This window comes from Equus asinus, chromosome 1, assembly GCF_041296235.1.
Source record: "Equus asinus isolate D_3611 breed Donkey chromosome 1, EquAss-T2T_v2, whole genome shotgun sequence".
Taxonomy (NCBI): Eukaryota; Metazoa; Chordata; class Mammalia; order Perissodactyla; family Equidae; genus Equus; species Equus asinus.
In genome coordinates this window covers 184226417-184245679 of record NC_091790.1, presented here as the reverse complement: position 1 = coordinate 184245679, position 19263 = coordinate 184226417, and the positions used below count along the sequence as shown (strand labels likewise).

General features: G+C 39.0%; 1 protein-coding gene across 2 annotated transcripts in view; it reads left to right on the top strand.

Annotated features, from left to right (window-relative positions):
- The window catches only part of UBE2H (ubiquitin conjugating enzyme E2 H), a 98033-nt gene that overhangs the window by 21659 nt on the left and 57111 nt on the right, over window positions 1–19263 (top strand). The window lies entirely within an intron of this gene.

The following is a 19263-nucleotide window of genomic DNA, read 5'->3' as shown; positions in this document are numbered from 1 at the left end:
TTGGTAAAGAATTTACCCACTGAGGTTGTTGAAATCTGATCATGAGTTGGCAAGGTTTTAATGGTGTTTATAGAAAATTTGGAATGCTTGAATTTGTGGCACATTATATGAGAATGATTAAGATAATATTTTGAAATGCATATCCTTTTTCAGATATGTACTACATTTGAAAAGTAAAACATAGTAGAGTGACCATAGGCTTAATCACATATTTGGATTTCCATCTACATTTGGTTTCCTTGTCCAAAAACTGAAGAAGATACCACAATATGGGATTGCTTGAAGGATTATATGAAATAATGTATGTGAATGCATTTATTATGTAATTGCTTAGTGAGTAACTCAGTTAGGAATTGTAGTTGGCTGCTAGTAACAGATATAAAATAATGTAGCCGTAATATGGAGTTAGCAGGTAGACAGATAAGAGCAAGGTTGTTGTTATCAGGGACCCAGATTCCTTCTGTCTTTTTACCCAGGCATCTTTAGTATATGGCTTACTTCCTAAAGGGATCGCTCCTACCATTAATATTTTATGCAGGAGGAGGAATAAAGGGGTGAATAGGCAAAGGGATAAGACTGCCCTCCCCCTGCCCCAACTTTTAAGGAGCTTTTCTGAGTGTCCCTCCCTACAAATTCTACTTATATCTTAGGCAAGAAATGTCACTTGACCAACCCTAGCTGCAAGAGAGGCTGGGGAACATTGTTTTGACTACCCTTAAGAAAATCAGAGTTTTAGTAGTAAGAAAGAAGGGGTGAATAGATACTGAGTTGGGTAACCAGCAGTGCCTGCCGCAGTGAATGTGAAGTTCTATTCTTTCTTTCATTTACATATTTGGGAGTATTAACATTTCGGTCTGGCTTCCCATGAAATGTCCCATGCCTTGAATTTTGGTTTATAAAATTTATCTCTTACCTTTATTCCGTACCTTCTAGGGGGACTAGGCTTATATGATAAAATTATTCCATGCTTTGCTGGGGGACTGGGCTTATATGATAAAATTATTTACTCTCAGGCATTAAGGGAAAAGAAAAAACATTAATTTGGCTCTTTTCATTTATGCTTTAGCTAGTATCTTTAACCTTTAACTCAGAGGACGTAATTTGGGGGTTTGGTCACTATTGGAGGTTGGTAGAGGTGAGGCAGCATGTTAGTATGAAAGAAGACTGCTTGGAAGACCATCCAGGCTTCTTGCCCTTGGCTCTGCTGCCCGTGAGACCCTGTGCCTTTCACTTCCTTCTTGGGTTTCTGTTTCCTTATCTGTTGAGTAAGGAATTGGCTTAGATGATTCTGAGTCTTTCAACTTGAATATTCTGATTTTATCTGTCTACGTTTTCCATATAACTCAGTGTGTGTGTAAAATGTAAAAGACCTTCATAGCCGTATGTATACCTGGCATTGCCTTCTAAGGCATAAAGAATTGAAAATAGCTTTATAATATAAATTTAAAATCTTATTTTGAATTTTAATAACTTTACAGATAGATGTGGATAGTAAAAATAAATAAGTTCAGCAGTTTATTACTTTCTTGGTATGAATTTTTAGTAGGGCTTTTTAGAAGTATGAAGTAGGAAACCTTGACAACTTCATTTCTGACTTTGAAATATGGTAGTAATGATTGTTGCTTCATGTTTAGAAACTTTCATTAATGTTAAGTTTGAGTAGAAAAAGCCTCTATCTTATACCAGTAAGTCGTTACCCTTTCATTTCTAGAAATGGATTCCTGGAATTAGTTGAAGTTTTATGAAAGTATAATTATTAAAATACTAGCCAGTGTTAACTCATCATCTGCTTACCTGAGAATTCAAGTGCTTTGTTTACCGTATTTAAGTCAAACTTTGACCAACTCTGTGAATGAATCAGTTGTTGCCATTATTAAAGATGGTGGAATTAAGACAAGATGTTACTGTCCTTGTCTGGTAATGAGAAGCAGCCAAGTTAAGAATGCTTTCTGATGGGGCCAGCCCCACGGTGTAGTGATTGGGTTCTGCGTGCTCTGCTCTGGCAGCCTGGGTTTGCAGGGTTCCGATCCCAAGCATGCACCTGCACCACTCATCAGCCATGCTATAGTGGTGACCCACATATAAAGTGGAGGAAGATTGGCACAGATGTTAGCTCAGGGCTAATCCTCCTTAGCAAACAAAAAAACAACAACAAAAAACCACAGTGCCTTCTGATTTTTGTCCTGTGGGGTGACTGTGTTTAGTTACATGTTTCAGGAGAGGGAAACTGTGGTTCCCTCATGTCTTGTTTCAGTTTTATTTTTCATGTAGAGTACATCTAGAGAGGCAGTATGGTTGAGGAGATGGGACAAGGCCCTTGTTAGAATTCTTTCAAACAATTAATATAATTTCAAGCCAGTATATTTCTCCTTCATCTTTGTTTCCTGATCCTTTGGGTTATGAACAATCGATTTCAGAATGCTTCCATGTTCTAGAACCAATCTTAGCATCAGTCACCTTAGATGTTTCTGGTTGGTATTGGGATATTTCAACTAATTATTAGATAGTTTTAAATTATAGATCCTTTTACTGAAGTTTGGCTTATTGGAAATAATTATGATTGAGGAAATTGGTTATCAGTTTTGTGATTTTTCTAAATTGCTGCATAACTTCTAATCACATAAAAAGTGTCTATGCTTATTCAGTAGCAAAATTGGGCTACTTTAAATTATGATTAATAATATTACAGAATCAGTTCTAGGTTGGCAGTAATATTTACTGGTTAAAATATAGTAGTAGGCCTTTAGCTTTGCCATATTGTAGATCTTTTTCTTTCAGCTGCCACATTTTTATGAGTAAAACTACAAAAGCAGGTAAAATTTCATTTTATTCTGGATGTTAGTTGGTAAGGGTAATTTTCAGATAGAATTGCATGTTGATGGCAGTATTAAGTTTTCTGCTCAACAGATATTGACTGGGAAATTTTCTTTGTAGTTTACTATGAAAAATCTCAGATACATAAAAGTGGAAAGAATAATATAAATGCATACCTGTCTATCTTCCCATGATGTAGACTCAATAATAAATATTTTGCCATATTTGCTTTTTCATATGTATTTTCAGTTCAACCATTTGCAGATAAGTTGCAAATGTCATGACACGTCAGCCTAAATATTTTAACATATGTCTTCAAAGAGGCAGGACTTTTCCTATATAACCACGTATCATTATCACACCAAAGAATATTAACAGTAATTCCATTTATATCATGTAATCTCCATAGAGGAAATATTCACATGATGAGATTGTTTATCCATAAACAGAGGAAGACAGAGTAACCATATAGTCTTACTCTTTAAACATTTTAACACAGTATTAGACAAAGTTAGTACCTAAAAGATTGCTTTAAAACCCATGTTATCCTAGTGGGGAAAATATTTTCACACATTCTAATAATTTATAAACTCAGCTTTTAAATTAGAGTTTAAATTGGTTAACAGTGCATTTTTTTAAAAAATTAGCAATTTGTATATAATGTACTTGAAGTGGACCCACATTCATTGAATTGATTTTTTAAAGCAAAGTTACCAAATGGAGCCTAGGTTGGCATTCGTTGTATATGTATTTATTTTATACAATATTTTATATATTTATTTAACTGCAGAGGCTACATTTTAGTGTGATTTCCGTTGTATGTAATTCTTGGAATAAATTCTTTGGATTAACTGAGAGTTGAGCAGAAGAAATCCTTTTGATTTGAATCCATGTTAAAATCTTTCAAAAAGATTAGTCCATTTTTTGCCCTTAGAAAATGTAGAATGGTGAGTACAATTGGACCCTCAAGGTTAAAGACCAGAGACAGTGATGCAGTCAACGTAGCAGAAAAATAATAGAACCTGCCACTGAGGGCTGTTGCACCAATTAAGTGAGACTGTGTACCTAGGGCTTAGTACAGTGTCTGAAATGTTAGCTTTTTGTTAAAAAATACCAAAAAAAATATGTGTTGACTTGGAGCTATAGACACCAGGACATTTTCAAGGTTGCTTTTCTTTTTTTTATATTCTAGTCATTTTCTCATTTAAAAATGGTTTTAAAATGATAAAATATTTTGAGCACCACAACAAATATGAGGAATAGGATAATGATAATGATAATAGAACGGGATCTGTTACCTAGTTTTGTCAGATCTTAACATTATAGTTTATTTTTTTGCTTTTGCTTCAGAAATTCTATTTCTTTTTTAAAGAAATAGGGCCTGAAGTTACATTGAAGCCCCCTGTGAAACCCTCCCTGATCCACCTCCCTCCCTCTCTTTGTGAAATAGAGGTAACCATTTGCTTGAATTATCATCTTACCAATCTTTTTTTTTTTTAATTTTTTATGTATGTACATATCCACAAGTAATATGAGCATTGTTTTGCATGTTTAAATCCTGGTGTCATCACATTTTAGTTCAGTATTTTGAGATTTATTGATGTTCCTAGAAGTAGCTCCACTTCATTTGTTAACTCATTTATAGTAAGTTACGTGCATTACTGTATTTTACTTATCCATTTTTAAATGTACATTTAGGTTCTTTCCAGTTTCTCCATTATATATAGTGCTATAGTGAACATTTATGAATGTCTTTTTGTTCATTAGACGTAATAAGAAACATACTCTACATTGACATTCAGCAGATACCTATGTATAAATGCATACTGGAAACTATAGTTCTATAAAAATACTTACCCTGAAAAAATATTTACCCATACAATGTGAGAGATGCACAATTGAAATATCTGTATCTACGTATATCCCCTTAAAAAAAAGCTAGTCAGGACCCACATTTGTTAAATAGTGTATATAACCTGAAGCAGAATTGTTGGTCTTAATGGTGCACGTCTTCTGCTTTGGTAGAGGTGAAAAAATTACCAAATTTGTACTAAATTTACACTTCTATCAACAGCATTTAAAACTACTTCTTTTTTTTTTTTTTTAATATCCACACCCTCATCTAGCTTTCTAATATTTGTCAATCTGATGGATGTGAAATCGTATCCCAGTGTTTTCTCAGTTTGTTTTCTAATCATATATTTTGAGTTCCTTTTCTGTCAGACCTGTTGTGAAGCAGTGAAGATGCTACCAGGAGAAGCGAGATGTAGCTTCTCTATCCTGGAGATAGAGGTGAACTTTGTCAGCCTATGAATGGTGAAAGGACAGAGGAGGGAGCAGTGTATGGCCCACTTGGAAACATGGCTGTTGTGAGAGCTGATACTTGACCTTGGTCTTGAAAGACGAGGGGGCATTTACAGACAGCAGTGGGGTTGAAGGACATTCCAGGTGGAGCGGAGGGGACTGGGCAAAGGCATAGAGCTGTAAAACCGCATCACTCAAAGAATTTATTGAGTGTTCATGACTGTACATAGAATCCCAGGATTGGGGAGGCCAGGGGAGAAGCAGAGGAGAGTATGCAGCCGTGTGGGCGGGCGGAAGGAGCTTTAGACTGTGGCACCAAACCTTCCTTGGTGAAGTTTAAGCAGGGTATTAACAGGAGCCCTTTTTTTTTTTAAGTCCAGAAATGGATTTTGGTATTTTAAAGATTATGGTCAGTCATAATTTTGTTTTCATTTCGATTTCAAACTTATTAGCTTGGCTTTTATTTATTATTGCCCTTTTGAAACAGGTAGATGGTAGAAATTGATGTTTTTCCTTTGAACTGGAGTTGATCATTTGCTTTCCAAAATAGAAATAATTGTAGCCTAGCAAGTGACACATTTGCTGTCATCCATGCTTCTTGATTTTAAGTGGGACAACAGATAGTCTTCACAGTATTTCCTTTCTATCATCAAATAGGAATAGGTATATGTTTGGACAGGTTCAGTAATTTTAAGAACTTGTATTTTTGCACAACATCTTTCCTGAGGATATTTACAATCTTTGTCTCTCACCCTTGCTACATGATAGCAAGTATGAATATAGTTGAAAGAATTTCCTTAAGAAAGCTTGAATGCCTCTTGTTCATCAGCTCTGTGTGTGTGTGTGTATGCTATGAGAGATGATGCTATGAGAGATCTCTTTGGGGTCCTTGCCACTTTTCGCGTTCCTGAGCTGCCAGTTGTTCTTTTTTTTTTTTTTTTAAAGATTTTATTTTTCCTTTTTCTCCCCAAAGACCCCCGGTACGTAGTTGTGTATTTTTAGTTGTGGGTCCTTCTAGTTGTGGCATGTGGGATGCCGCCTCAGCATGGCCTGATGAGTGGTGCCATGTCTGCGCCCAGGATCCAAACCAGCAAAACCCTGGGCTGCCAAAGCAGAGTGTGTGAACTTAACCACTCGGCCACAGGGCTGGCCCCTGCCAGTCCTTCTTAATAGGAACATTTGTCTTGCTTTAAGGCATGAAAATTGGGACCTGCCAGCACCTAATTTAAATAGAAGCAGTTTTAGAGACCAAGTTGGAGAGAGTTGTAGTATTTTTAAATTATTAATGCCTTAAGAGAATAAATGTTAAACATATAGCACAGAACAGTAAACCCCTGTAGGTGTGTGCGTGTTTGATATCAACTCTTGGTGATAAATCTCACACTGTGTTAGTTAGTGTTAAGGAGAGTATTCATGTGCTACATAACAATGTTTTTTGGTCAATGATGTACGGCATATAAGACGGTGGTCCCATAATATTAGTACCATATAGCCTAGGTGTGTGGTAGGCTATACCATCTAGGTTTGTGTAAGTATGCTCTGTGTTTGCGCAATGACAAAATTGCATAATGATGCTTTTCTCAGAATGTATCCCTGTCGATAAGTGAGGCATGACTATATGTTCATTGAAATGCTGGGGTAACACTGGCTACTGCACAGATATTATTTTTAATTTAGGAAAATTATATGCAAGTAGATTTTTTTAAAAACTTCTAAACCTTACAGTTCAAAGTCTTAGTTTTTCTTAACTACTTGATACTTAAAAAAATACACACTTCCCTCAACGATATCTCTAAAATAAAGGCTTTTTATTAGTTTAGGACCTAATCCACGGAGAGCTGTTTTTGAGAGAACCATGCCTGGGATTAAAAGAACTAGACAGAAGCTTGTGTGGCCAAATATCCCTGCCTGTGCCCTTCCCTCTCAGAAACCCCTCTGGTGTTGATTCTCTCAGCCTTGTCTCCTGTCACCCACCCAGCTTCCAACACACACACACACACGCGCGCTGTTTCACAGGTGGGGAAGAAGTAGGGATGTGAGGGTCTGTTCTCAGGGTGGGGAATGGGACTATTGTATTTACTTCCTGCCTTGAGCAAATGTAATACATGTTAACACCTTGGCAGCAGAAGTGGGCTGGATCAGATGGATACAAGGTGACTGTTCTAAAATAAACAAAGTGAGGCAGCATAATCTTGAATTTGTGGGCAACATGTGAGACTGGGCAAATGAGACTTTTCCAGGTGGTTTGTCCATTAGCTGTGAGCATGCTAGCAGTGTGTTAGGCAAACGGACAGGATGTTCTCTGTGTGTACTGTATAACCTTGAAGCCTTGCATCTATTTCCATTTCCCCAGGAATGAAATCTAAAACAGAAAGCTACTTTCCTTCTCCTTAGCTTTCGACACAAAAGTGAGGCTTGTACACCTGAATCAGACTGTTGCTGTTGCGTAGTGCTGGAAGCATGGCTCTTGTTCTGGATTTGATTTTTGGTGACGATTTTTTTTTTCTTAAATTGTTAGAACTTGAGCATAGGTAAATGGTTAAAATATAAATAAAAAATAAAAAAGTGATATTTATTTATAAGTTTGTTTATAAATAAAATAAAGTGAGAAGAAAGCTCAGAACATTAACCACTCACTGTGCATATTCTGTAGCAAATGGCTGAGAAATTTAAAGCAAATCTGTTAAGGTCCGTATAAACTGAGCATGTTGATTTCTGTGGTGGGTAAAGCCAGTGCTGTATCTGAAGACTTTTTCCCTTTTTCTTACATCCTCCTTGAACTGAATATGTTAAATGACAGAGGACTTCTATGTTAAGCTGGTTATAGTGTCCATTAAAACTTTGTGTTTAGGGTATTAGAGTCCTGGACTAAATAAATCTGGTTATCCACCTATAAAAAAAAGCTGAAGTCACGTGAAGAAAAATTAAAAAGTGCAGCAATATAAGCCCTTTGAAAGCTTAAAGTGCATCTGAGAAAGCCTAGTGAGAGTCAGAGGGCTTTATGCCTGTCTTCTGTCTTGTCATTAGTAAGTGAACTTGTGTGAAAGGTACATTTTAGCTGGATGGACGTACAAGGAATTGTTATAGATTGTCTTTGTGTTGTCTGTGATCTGTTTCTATATCCTGAACTAATGATTGAAAGAAAAATGTGTGGAACCTCAGTATTTTTATGGCTTTTGAGATGGAGATGGGGCTCAAAGGTGACTGCATGTTGGAGGGGGGAGTTCTTTTGAAAGATTGGGGTCGTGGGCCCCTCAGCCTCTTTGCTTCTGCTTTGGCCACAGGTGCAGGCAGGCTGTTTTACAAAGAAGTTAAAGTTCTCCTTCCAAACAGATGCCTTTCCAGTGTTTGTTCCTGGTGCTGTGAAAACCGTATGTGGGGGGAGATAGTCTTGTTCTGTGTAGAGCTTAAGAGTGTTGCCTTTCTGAAAGCCCCAGTAGTATTATTTAATATTTATTTTAAAGTTTGAGGCAACAAATGAAGACAACTTCCTGCCATTTAACAAGTGGAGCCAAGCCACCAGTTTTTCTTGGGAAATGTATTTCTACCACTCCTTTAAAGCTATAGAAGTCATTTTCATAGCTTCAGGGAAAGATACTGCTTCCCCTAAAGATCACTTCTAGGAGGATTGGAAGTCCAGTTGTCATTGGTCTATAACTTACACTGATAAAAAGCCTCTTTGAGTGCTTACCTTGTGCCAGGCACTGTGCTTTTCGCACTTGAGGTATCTTATTTAATCCTCAAAATAGCTCTGAGAGAGAGACGCGCTTGTCATTTTTCCTGTTTACAGATGAGAAACCTGAGGCTTAGGCCCCAATCTCATGCCAAGTAAGTTGCCGGGCTGGGCATCTGACTCTGAAGTACTGAGTTCTACATTACAGTACTGATACTTCCCCGATGCATTGTCTCCTGGCAGCGGTGCTGTACCTGGTTGTTGTTCTGAGGCCAGAGCCCATTGGGACAGTTGATACACTTCACCTTCTTACGCCTGTGATACCAACCTGGATTCTAAGACCTGCTCTGAGTTCCAGTTGAGGACGAGAAACAGCTGTATGTTCCTAGTTGTTTCCAGATTGCATTTGTCCCTTTATAGAAGTTATCTCCCTTGTTGTAGGTAACAGACTATAAAGTATGGGGCTGAGGACGAGACAGAGCCTCTGAGGTCAGACCTGGTTCTGATAGTGGCTGCACCAGCTACCGGTTCTCTCACCAACTGTCTACTTGGTGACGTGAGATGAGGCGCTTAACCTTTCTCAGATTCAGTTTCTTCATCTGTAAAACAGATAGATGTCCTCATGGTTTTGTAGGGTTTGAATGAGACAAACAGGCATTAGGTACTCAGCATGTTATCTGGACATGGTAGGTGTTCAGGATTTGATGGCGGTGTTGGTGATTTATTCTGCTTTGTGGTCTATTTCTTCTGTGACCAGAGGTTTTTGTAGAACTGAATGCTTTCTGGAGTAGACTGTGATATAAATATTCTGAATTGGTTATAAGGTAAAGTTTGAGATTCGCTTTATTTTGTAGTCACTTGTAAATCAGTAAATTGCTTTGTAATTTAAATACTGTGTCCTCAAATTATACGTTGTAAATTTTTGTATACTTTAAAAACTTGACTTTAATTGGAAATACACTTGGTTGCGTTGAACAAAATTTTTTAAGAGTTGAACATAAATTTTGATGAATGACTTTGATATTAACAACTTTCGTAAGACTTTTAAGTTCTTTTTGCATGTAAACATAATGTACCTTTTTTTTTGGTGGGGAAGATTGTCCCTGAGCCAACATTTGTGCCAGTCTTCCTCTATTTTGCATGAGGGATGCTGCCACAGCATGGCTTGATGAGTGGTGTGTAGGTTGGTGCCCGGGATCCAAACCAGTGAACCCTGAGCCACAGAAGCAGAGTGTGCAAACCCAACCACTGTGCCACCAGGCTGGCCCCAAACATCATGTACTTTTTGTTTCTCAGATGGAGAAACTGAGGTAAGAAGTAGGGGTGGACTTTGCCCAAGGGCTGTTGATTTAAAGCAGGGGTGGGCCAAACAGTAAATATTTTAGGCTTTGTGGGCCATACAGTCTTTTTTGCAACTACTCAACTCTGCTGTTGCAGTGCAGGAGCAGCCATCAACAATACATAAATGGATGGGCTTGGCGTGGTACAGTAAAACTTTATTTACAAAAACAGATGATGGGCCATAGTTTGTGGACTCCTAGACTAAAGGCACATACTCAATTCTGTCTCATCATGAAGCCCTACCTTGGTTCTACGTCTCTCTCAAGGTTGATGTAGATTTATTAAAAGTTGGTTTTCCTATGGGCTTCGTCCTCAGTTTTCTTTTCATGTAACACATCCTGTGCTATAAAATAATTCATATATATACATCTTCATTTGAATTGTTTCCAACTCTAGATTAGTATAGCTGCCTGCCTTCCAAACTTCTATCCAAGAATATCCCATCAGGCCCCTAAAACTTTAACATGTGTGAGACTGATTTCAGTACTACAGCCTCCAAAACCAGACTGTAGTCTTTTTGTGTGTGTGCGCTTACTCATCTGGATGTCCCCTTAACTCTTCCCTCATCCTGTTTGTTCTGCCCCCTTGAAACTGTTGCCTTCCCCACCTCGTCTCCATCAGTACCACTGCTGCTTTATTCAGGCCCTTGTGGTCTGTCTTGGACTGTTGCAAATCATTTCACAACTTCAGGGCCCCCTGTGTCTAGTCTGTCTCCTTCCAGGCTGTCTTTCATTTTGCTGCTAGAGTGGTCTTGTTTTTAGTACATCTCATCTTGCCATTTTCTGCTTAAAACTCCTTAGTTGCTCTTCTGTGCCTGTTAGTTGCTCTTATGCCTAACCTTGGCATAAAAGTCATTTTGATAGAGAGATAGTGCCTTCCTACCATGAAGGTCCGTAATGTAGTGCTGCGTCCACCCCTGCAGCACACCAGCCTTCTCAGAGAACAGTTCCTAACTGTCCTACATAGTCCCTTTCTCCTCTTTTGGCCAACTTTTGTTTATTCTTTAAGATTAACTTCAAGCTCTGCATCTCCCTAAAAGCCTTCCTTGAACGCTCCCCCTCCAGTCTCCGTATCTGCCTTAGATACTTTCCCTGTCTCCTGCATGCTTTAATAGCACCCTTTGTTGCCCCCTCAGAGAAGCAGTTCCTACTTGATAGTCAGCTGTGTGCTTGTGGCTCCAACTCCCACCTCTTTCAAGCTGCTCCTTGGAGGATAGATCCTCTGTCTTTTATGCCTTTGTCCCCAGTGCCTAGAACTGTGCATTGTACATCTGGCCTGGACATTTTGAAGAATGGTAAATACTTATGAATAAAGAGGTGGGGCCACACATACATTTTTCTTTCCTTTTTGAGAGGTTCTTATTTCTACTCCAGGGGAATTAAAAGCCTAAGGAAAGTAGCAAAAAAGAAAAAACACTTAGGCTAGGGTCTGTGGTACAAAGAATGCTCAGTGGACAGGCCTGGGGCCCAGAACTGTCCCCTTGTATTCTTCACGACCTGGCCACTCACTCCCTAGAGCAGTGGTTCTTAATTTGTAGTGTAGATCAGAAACTCAGGGGGTGCTTCATTAAAGTGTACATGTGTAATGAACACCTACCACCCCCTCTCTTCCTGCCTAGTTATCACTGGGGCAGGGGCTGTCAATATCCTGGTGATTGTTAGACACCTATATTTCTTCTTCCTGTTTCCACTCATTTCTCCCACCTGATATTCTCACCCTACTTATTATATTGCATAGTTCTTCATGACCATTCTTCTTCGTCTTATTTCCCTTCCTATGAGAGAGGGGCTCTAGGTGCAACGAGGTTCAGATGATGATGTTAGCATCTCAATTTAAAAATCCAAATGCATTTATATTTTCTGGTAGAAACATTGGTATAGATGAGGATTAATATTCTGAAGTAAAGTAGTGTACCTCAGATACAAATGAGTTAAACTGGCTTTTATTTGTGAGAAATTACATTGAGTTCTAAGTAATGGATTTAACATTTGAAACAAAACTTAAGTCTGTTAGTTAAGGACTCATGGAAACCTGCTGTACAGATCATCGTGCTATACCTCTTGCCATTCCCTCCTCCTATACTCTGATTTCTTACTTTTATAGATAGAGACCCAGGAGCTCTATAAAGGCAGCCTTTCTTGGGAGGAACCCCAGGTTGGCCCCTGGAAGATGGGCTGGAAAATGGTGCACGTTTTGCTGGTTCACATTTCAACGAGGTGCACATTTCTCTGCAGCTAAATCCAAGGGTTCAAACAGTTATTTGCTGTCATATTTAAAAATACACTTTGCTGGTTTTGAGATTGAGCCTATGCAGATAGTTAGCTGGAGCCTCTAAAGAAGAAACCTCTTTATTCTTAAGTGACTGCTTAGTAATCTACATAACAAATGAGCTGTTTTGCTTCAGAGATGTGAAATAGGCATCTATAAATGAATAGTTTTTTTAAACTAAAGTTGTTAAGACAAAGTTCATCTTTTCACAGTAGGGTTTCTCCAGAAAACCCTCTTTACTCTATTGAAATGCAGCTAGTTTGAACTAGGAAAGCATATTCCAATAATAGGCCCATGCAATTAGCCTTCACTAGAATAGAGTGAATGCTGGAATTTTTTGTATTATTATCATCAATTGGTGTTAGTCTCAGGGGAACCACATAATAGTTAGAAAACCTTGATTGAGAGACGAAAACAAAGGTTTCTGTCTTATTCATAGGCATGCTTTAGTTCTTGAAACTAATAAAATGTTAGGGTCTTAAATGTTATACTTTTTCGGTAACCATCTGCCGATGGTGAGATTAAGAAAAGGTGCTTCAGAACTATTTCATTATTTTGAACTAGAAGAAAATGTTGAGGGACTCTTAATTTAGTGCCATATTCACACTAGATCTTGTATAGAAATGACATAGTGTGATGTGCTGGTGAATGTTGAACAACTGTCCTCACGGGGATAAAGCTCTGATTTATAGCATTTGCTGATTTCTGAGGTGTAAGTTCTCCACCATGACTAGTTTCAGGCTATGTGATTCACTGAACTTGGAGTTGGGAAGAGATGCCATAATCAGCTGGCTTCAGCACACTGCTGAATTAACCTCAGCTATCAAATGTTGAGAATTTTACAACCTCTATTTTTTTCTTTTTACAGCCTACATTTTTAATACTTATCTCATTCCTGTCTTTACGTTTGCCCTTTGTTTTTTAAAAATTGGCCTTATTGGGCTGGCCCCATGGCATAGTGGTTAAATTCATGTGCTCTGCTTCAGTGGCCTGAGGTTTTCTGGTTCGGATCCCAGGTGTGGACATGGCGCTGCTTATCAAGCCATGCTGTGGCAGGTGTCCCACATATAAAGTAGAGGAAGATGGGCGTGGATGTGAGCTCAGGGCCAGTCTTCTCAGCAAAAAGAGGAGGATTAGCGGCAGATGTTAGCTCAGGGCTATTATTCCTCAAAAAAAAGATTCTAAAAAAAAAAAATTGGCCTTACTGATGTGTAATCTACATACAATACAATAAAATTCAGGAATTTTAGCATATAATTTTGATAAGTTTTGACAAATGTATACTCCACCACAGTCATGATACCCTATAACCCTTTCTACACACAGTTACCAGATTAATTTTTCCAGAATCTTACTTTGCCTTCACCACTCACCTGTGCATAAAACCATCACTGGTTATGTGCTGTCCATAGGATAAAGTACAAAATTCTGCGGCCTGCCCCTCTGCCATCTTGCCTGTCGTCTCCTTCTCTGGCCTTATCGACTACTACCTGCCTACGTAAATCTCTTATTCCAAAAAAAGTGTTGAGCTGGTTCCTAGCACAGTTCCTGCATCTGTGTCTTTGCTCATTTCTGTACCCTGCCTGCAGTACTCCTGTTACCTCATGTTCCTTCTTGTCTTGACTGTCTTGCCTTTTCTTAAAAGTCTGGTTCACACCCATTTTTCTTCTTATACAATCCAGTCTTTAGTGATTACTCCTGCATCTCACCTGTGGTCCTACGGTTTGGCACTTAACTTTGCAACTTGTGCCGAAATCCCAGGTTTTTTATGGAGTAGTTGGGTCTTCCCTGATAAAGTTGTAAACTATGATAGGGTAGGAAATGTACAACTCAATTTTTAGCACTTGGCTTTCCTCAAATAAAAGGGACAATAAATGGTTCTCGATGACAATAAACTTTTCAGTGGCTCTTCCAATTCAGTAAGTCACAATCTCAGTGACACTGTTGGGAAGAATAGTACTGTGCTGTATCAGACCTCTTGGAAGAGGAAGGTTTGGTTTGTTATGGAGTATAAATGTGTAGTAATGTCTCTCAAAACTAGTGGTAAGTCATTAAAGTACACGTTGGAGCTTTTAGCTCTGCCTTGAAAATTCATCCAAAGGTAGTTAGCATCACGGACTTTGAACTCTTGGCAAGCTTTTAACATTTAAAGTAGGTCTCCAAAGAACATTCTTTGTTCCTTTCAACTAGCCTTATTTCACTTTTTGAAGTACTGGTAAGAAGTCAGTAGGGTGTATCTCATTGATTTCCTTCCTGTTCCAGGAAGCCATATTATGGTATTCTGAAAGAACTTTTGTGTCTTTTTGGGTAACTTTACTATAAGCAAATTGTTTTTCTTTTTATTTTAAAAATTGTACTCTCTGTAAAAAAAATTGCAGGTGTACTTGTTGAAATTTGGCATTGAATGATAACCTAACAGATATTTAGAGGAATTCTAGATGCCTATCTTTATTTCACAGCCTACCTTGCAGGTTCCTCTTTTTTTGTTCTTTAAAGTGTGGGTTTACTCAGGTTCCACAACTGGTCTTCATCTCTTGTTAGCTGATACACTTTTCTTGGGTGATTTCATCTATCATTGCCCAAATGCAAGTGTCTCCAAAATTTCAAAATTCCTTGTCTCTTTTGTTCCAGTCTTAGATGGCCAGATGCCTACTGGACATCTCCACGTAGCTGCCCTTCAGAGACCACAGATTCAGCATGTCCCAAATGGGACATCTCTCTATAAGTCTTGCCCCTCTTATTGCTGTTGCTCTCTTGCTGAGTGGTATTGCCATCCCCAGATCACTGAAGCCTAAAACCTTGGATGATTGGCTTCACCCTCTTCCTGCACCTTCTGTATCTGTCAGATCCACCTCAAACATTTCTTTTAAATCCTTTTCCTTCTCTCAGTTTGAAATCAGGCTAACCTTATCCTTTGTTGGGAGTGGGGCTCCCTCACCCCCAACTATTTAGTTAGTGAATTAAGAGCAGGTCCACTTCCCTGGCCTCAGATTAACCAAACTCATGAGTTTGAGAGGTAAAATTGGAAAGCCAGTACGTAATTTTCAGTGTGTACTAATGTGTTCCTTCCCTTTAGGTACACACAGCTGGGAGCCCATAGGTTATCTGAGAAGGAATCAGAACAGAAGCAAACAGATGAATCACGTGTGTAATGGCCATAATTAAATGGTGCCACCGTCTCATAATAGGGAGATCCCTCGTGACCAGAAAACTCATGTCTATGAGCAAAGGTCCTCCTCCCCTGCCCAGTTGCTTTATTGGCCCCTGCTGGCCTTTCTCTTTTTAATTCTTCTTCAGTGACTGCAGGGCAGACCCTTGCTGTTGGATTCCGTGTTTCTTTATATATATGAAGACATTCGTTTTGGGTCTGCTTAAATCTTGCTACACAGAAATCAAGCTTTCTCTTTCAAATGGCTTTTACTCCTCTGTTCCGTCATTATGTGTTGATCTCAAGTTGAACTTTGAGGGCCATCTTAGTTCATGTGTTTGGAGAAGATTTCATTGTAGCTGAAACGTAAGAACAAAAGGCTAATCTCCCCCTTGCGTTCCACTGGCATCACTACCTCCTGAAACACCCTTTCCCCTTCCCCACCCCCCTGGGTATCGAGCACCCTTGGTATGCCTCTTTAGCACCCTCTGGGTAACCCTTATTGTAACACACATATATTTCACTGTTTGGTAATTGTTTGTTTATCTGTTTCCCCATTAGAACTTGAGCTGTCCAAGGGCAGGCACTCTCACTTCCAGATCCCACTGTCTAGCAGTGCCTGGCACCCATTCATGTTACTCGCTTAATCAGTCTTTGTTGAACACCCGCTATATGCCAGATAAAGAACAAGTCAGATCCATTCCCTGTCCTCTTGGAACTTGAATTTTGTTGGAGGTGAGGGAAGATGTAAACAGACAATATAGTACCTATGGTAAGACCTACAAGGAAGTGTACAATAGGCTGAAGTAGAGAATATTTAGGGGTTTGTTGGGGTGTGTACTTCTAGACAATCAGAAAGATCTCTGAGGAAGTGTCATTTAAGACACACCATAAAGGATAAGAAGCAGCAAGCTGTCTGTAGAAACAGGAAAGTCAGGGCTAGTCGAAAGTAGCCATCACAAAGGCCCTGAGGAAGGTGAGAGCTTATTATGTTTCAGGAAATGAAAGACCACTGTGGCTGGAAGGGCTAGGAGGAAGAATGTGGCATGAGAGGCCAGTCCCGTGGCCGAGTGGTTAAGTTCGCGCACTCTACTTTGGTGGCCTAGGATTTCGCTGGTTTAGATCCTGGACGTGGACCTAGCACTGCTCATCAAGCCATGCTGAGACTGCGTTCCACATAATAGAGCTAGAAGGACCTACAACTAGTGTATACAACTACGTACTGGGGGGCTTTGGGGAAGAGGAGAAGAAGAAGAAAAAGAAAAAAGATTGGTAACAGATGTTAGCTCAGGGCCAATCTTAAAAAAATGCAACTTTGGGAAACTATTTAAAAAAAAGAATCTGGCATGAATATACTGTGCCAGTTATATTTTGGGCTTGGATGAGTGAAATTAGACTTTGATACAGTGATTCATGTAGGTTAAGATTTATTTGGAACTAGTACTTGATTATCTGTTAGAATTTGTGATTCTAAATGTTCATTTTGCACATTCCTTTCTGGTAGTTAATTTTCACAAATAATAACTGAAAGAAAACCTGGAATTTCAGTTTTATGTGAAATGTATCCTACAATAGGCCAGATACTCTTAGGAAGTTCCTTTCCATGCCTAAATTTCTATCCCTAGGAAACCTGTAATATAGCCACATAAGCCTTCTGTATCATATTGAGAATTTTCACTTAGTCTTATTGACCATCATTATTTTCTGCTGGTTGAGCTACTAACTATTCAGCACAACTGTTGAGATAAATACTGTTAATTTAATGTGATATCCTCATCTGAAAACCAATTCAGAATAAGCACAGCTGAGTCATTTAAACTTATATGAGTACAGTTTTTGAATTACGTTCATTGATGTGTTAACTTATTTTAAACTATTGTTTCGATGGAAGACTCCTCTCCTTCCCTTTTCACAAACCTGTTTTCTGCCGTTCACTGCCCTAGGTTGCACAAACATTATTTGGCTTAATCGGAAGCAGAATGTTGAGTAGAGAGACAATGAGTGGTAGCTCCACTACTTGCCAACAATCTTAGCTTGGAAAGTGTTGCAGACTGGCCATTTCTTTATATCTTTATATCTTCCATCTTTATAATGGAAAAAATACCTGCACAGTAGGGTTGTTGAGGGGATTAAATGAAGTAACATATGTAAGACTGAAATCTCATGGTAGAGGCTTGGTGAACACTTGGCACCTGTTAATCTTCAGCTATCCTGTGGGGTAAATATGATTATCCTGACTTTTGTAAATGGGGGTAGAAAGCAGGAGTTAGAGAACATTTCACGTGCTCTGCGCTGGTGCTTCTCAAACTTCTGTGCATGCTAGTCGCTGGGGGATCTTAAAATGCCGATTCGGATTCACTTAGTCTGGAATGGAGCCCAGTTTCTGCATTTCTAACAAGCCAACCACCTTGAGTAGCTAGGTGCTAGGTTACTTACCTAGGAAGTGGTGGAGCTGGGTCTCAAACCCAGGTATGCTCCACTCCAAAGCCTTCCACCGTCCCATAGACCCTCCCTAACTCTTACCGGAGGAACAGAGATTTTGTGGAGGGACCTGTAAGTTAGTTATTTAATAATTTCTTAAGCTAGTTAATCTGAGGTTGCATTTTATTCATTCGTTCAGCATTTACTTAGAACCTTTTATGTGTCCCATCTCCTTTTTAAAGATCCTACTTTTAAAAAAGTGTAGGGCTAGATAAAAAATGGGGGCGTATTACTTAATGTTGTCTATTGGACAATTATTTGGTGTCTCATCACCTTACACTTAAATGTCCTGTATTGCTCTTATTTACCCCATCCCCAACCTGCTCCTTGTCTTGCTTTCCCTTTTGTTTTTTTGTTAGAACAGTGTCCTCTACCTCATCTATCAGATTGGAAATACCAGATAATCTTGAGTCCTCTCTCTCCCTCATATACAATTAGTCATGAAGTTCTTTTAATTCTTAGAAATCTTATTGAAATGTGGCTTTCTCTCCCAGCCCTTTGCTGCCTGTCAGCTCTTACCTGTCCTTGTTCATCAGACCCCAGCTGGCCTTTCTCCCACCACTGTCTCCCTGCAGTCTCTCTGCAGTTAATCTCCCTAAACCAGCACAAGTCTGAGTGTGCTACACGCCTCTCCAAATGCTCTGTGGTCTATGTAGAGAGGCAGTGTAGGGTAGCTAAGAGCACAGACTTGACCTAGACTGCCTGGGTACCCACTCTAGCTCTATACCTTATTGGCTGTGTGAACCTGAGCGGGTTACTTAACCTGTCTTTGTAGTAATCACTTGTCTCCCTGGGCTGTTTTGAGGGTTATGAGTTAGTACAAAAGGCTTAGAACTGTGCTCAGCACATTGTAAGTTCTAAAAGGGCTACCTGTGTTAATATTTGTGACTAAAAAGTGGAAGAAGCAATTTAAAACATCAGGAAAGGGCTGCACCAGCACAGAAGTTGCGCTGAAGGCTCTCTTTAGAATAAGTTATAGGTTAATAAACCCCTCATTAGCAATTGATAACATCAGTATAATAAGGACCTAAGCATATTAAAGATAAAAAGTCACTTACTTTTCTCAAGATTGAAGAGATGTAATTTCAGCTTTATAGGTTTGTAACTAAGGTAGTTTAAACTAATAGATGTACCCTCTTTAAATCTGAGGATACTGTTTTTGGAAAATTAGTGATAATAGTAAATACTGAGCCTTTCCTTAATCCTGTTAATATATTTACTATTACTCCCTTTT